The sequence below is a fragment of the Abrus precatorius genome, unplaced genomic scaffold, assembly GCF_003935025.1.
Source record: "Abrus precatorius isolate BTA unplaced genomic scaffold, Abrus_2018 Scaffold8, whole genome shotgun sequence".
NCBI lineage: Eukaryota > Viridiplantae > Streptophyta > Magnoliopsida > Fabales > Fabaceae > Abrus > Abrus precatorius.
The window spans coordinates 19597099-19600373 of record NW_020874428.1 but is presented as its reverse complement, the minus strand read 5'-3'; positions in this window follow the sequence as shown (position 1 = coordinate 19600373).

Here is a 3275-nt window from a genome sequence, read left to right as displayed (position 1 = left end):
CCTTACTGCAGCAACACCCTCTCTTGTTACAGCAAAAATTTTAAAGAAAACTGCACTCTGGTTTCTACAGAATCTCGTAACAGTGAAACAGTATCGCTACAGCGAGACTGCACTCAGAAATGCACCCCTCACTGTTACTCTCTCGCTACAGTGAGAAAACTACAGTCTCACTCCCTTCTCTCAGGGCCTTCTCGCTACAACAAGAACACCACAAAAATACTCACTTAACCTATTTTCAACCAATTTAGCACATTCAATCACAATACACAATCAGCATCCACATTCATCTCACGTATACGCATATATCCACATCATGCATTCACATCATCATTACATACTCAAACATACAAATACATGAAAATTTCTATATATATATATATATATATATATATATATATATATATATATATATATATATATATATATATATATATAATATTATTATTACAAAATCTGAGACATTACAAAATTGAATTGTGATTGTGCGATAAGAGTAGAAGGAATCCTTAAGATCACTGAAGAAGAGAAGGAATGGTTGTTAATACATGTCTCACTGAACGAGGTTCAGTCAGTACTAATGAGCATGCGATCTATGAAGGTCCCAGGTGCAAATGGCTTCTAGCCTTACTTCTACAAAAAGTTTTGTAATAAAGTGGGTATGGATCTATGGAGGATTGCCAATGCTGCCTTCTGAAATAGGGAATCTGATATTAGAATAGCTAAAACTCTTATTGTTCTCCTTTTAAAGGTGGATTTTCCGAATCAGTTTAAAGACTTCAGACCCATTAGCCTTTGTAACACGATTTATAAGGTTCTTACGAAGGTGATAACTAATCATATCAGGCCCCTGTTTTCAAACTTGATTGGGCCTCTTCAAGGTAGTTTTGTTCCTCAAAGGGGCACATCTGATAATGCAATTTTGACTCAAAAGATCACGCATTATATGCATAATACGAAGAAGAAGAAGAAGAAGAAGAAAGGTGTTATGGCATTCAAACTTGGTATTAAGAAAGCATATGGCAAGATTAATTGGGAGTTCCTTTGCCATACCCTCAAGTGTTTCAGGTTTCCTTTACCTATGGTGAAGCTAATCATGTGGTGTGTGAAAGCGTCTCACTTATCTTTACTATGGAACGATGAGAAATTACCTCAGTTTGAGCTGACTCGTGGACTCCATCAAGGTGACCCAATGTCACCATATTTGTTTGTTTTATGCATGGAAATGCTTGCACTCTCTATTCAAAAGAAGGTTGATAAAGGTGTGTGGTCTTCGATTAGTGTGGCGAGAAGGGGTCCTCCAATTTCTCATCTCTTGTTTGTTGATGATGTGTTACTGTTTACTAAAGCTTCTAGATCACAGGTGAAGGTGGCCTCATGGATACTGTTAGCGAGTTCTGTGAGTTTTCTGGACTATCTGTTAACTTAGAAAAATTCAAGGAGATGAATCTTAGTCATGGATAAGCTTTGGGTTCGGGTATTTACTCACAAATATTTGAATAGTGGTCATGTTATGGAGGCTAAAGCTTCAGCTATGGCGTCGTGTGTTTGGAAGAATCTTGTTTTTGCTAAGAATGCGTTGAAGAAGGGATTTGGTTACTTAGTGGGATGGGGAGATGCCTCCATTTAGAGCAAAGGTGGGAAAATTATGTCATATGGTCTCATATGTTCATATTGAAGATACTAACCTACAACTGAAAGACATCGTGTAGCAATAGACCTGGAATTTACTTGGCCTTGCTTCTCCCATAAATGACCAAGTTCAGACTTGCTTCATAAATACAATCCCACGTATTTCTTTGGGTGTGAAGAAGGGTTAGTATTGGAAAGCTGCTGCTTCAGGAAGCTATTTGGTGGCTAAAGGGTATGAGTGGTTGTTGGATGCATCATCACACGTGATAACTGAGCCATGTTGGGGTTGGGGTTGGGTTTGGCATCTTCACGTCCCTGATAGTCATATTTTAATACATCTTTCTCTCTATGTTTTCGATTTAATTGAGTCTTTTTAGTATATTATTTTAATGTGTTAGTTTAGATTTGTGTTGGTAAGTCATTTAGGATTTAAATTTAAATCTTTCTTAATTCCCGCCATAAATTCTTGTTTTGACACAGTTTCTTGAAAAGACCATATCTGGAGCTACACTACTCAGAATTGGACAAAATTGGTGTCCCTGGAAAGATAAGAGAGAGATCTACAACTTCTCTATTGCAAGAAAAGCCCAGTTCGAACATATTCAGGCCCAAAACTGCGTCACAATGTTGCGGTCCTGCAATGAATTTTTCAGAATTTGGTTTTATTGTTGACATTACTTAATTAGGGTTTTAGGAATCTCGTTAGGAAGCTGGGCCTTAATTAAGCCCAATTATTTTGTCTTTAAATAGGGTTTATGATTTCGCGTGGGGATCTTCTTCCCTCTTTTTTGCCTTAATTTTCAGAATTTTAAATAAAAGCTTTCGTAAGGATTCCTCTCGTCTCCCTCTCTTTTATTTTCGGAAACTTCATCCCCTTCTCTAATTGGTCGAGCAACATGATTATGAAGCAAGGCTAATTCATCAACCGGTTCAAGGTTTCAAAAACTACATTGCATTCGAGTTTCAAAATAGGTTTTATCGAATTCCTCCTTTCCTTCCTCTTTTCTAATTAGGTTAATTACGTTTTTCATGATATGGAATTTTCGTTGCATCCTAAATAGAAAGAATAGGTTAATTTCATATTTGAATTAATTGGATTCACCTAATTTAATCAATCAATTGTTCTAAATTTTGTTAAAGCATTGGGTTTGCGATTGCGGTTCTTGTTTTGATGGAATTCATAATCTAGATTTAGATTTTAGGGTTGTTGATGCGCATTGAATTAGTGTGATTGAAAATTCGTTGGGATTATATTTGTGTGAACGACGAGAATTGCATTGTAGGGATTGAGATCTTGAATTAGTTGAATTTCATAATCCTTAATTTTCGTTTTTGTTATTTTGTCGTTTAAATTCAAAACAAATCCTCCCCCAATCTAATTTGAAATTGCATGATGGAACTAAAAATAAAATGCATTTTATGTCCTTGAGAGATGACCTAGGTTTGCTTCTTGTATTGCACAATTTTTTGAGAAAATTTAGCTTGTTTGATACCATTGCGACGTGGTTATCAGTCCCTAAGAAGGTTTGCTTTCTAACGTAGTTAATGATGCTTCATTCCCTACCAACTAATGCCTACAGGCAGCGCTGCAACTTGACTGATAATGCTAGTTGTAGTCGTTGCTCGGGAAGTGTTGAAAACATCAT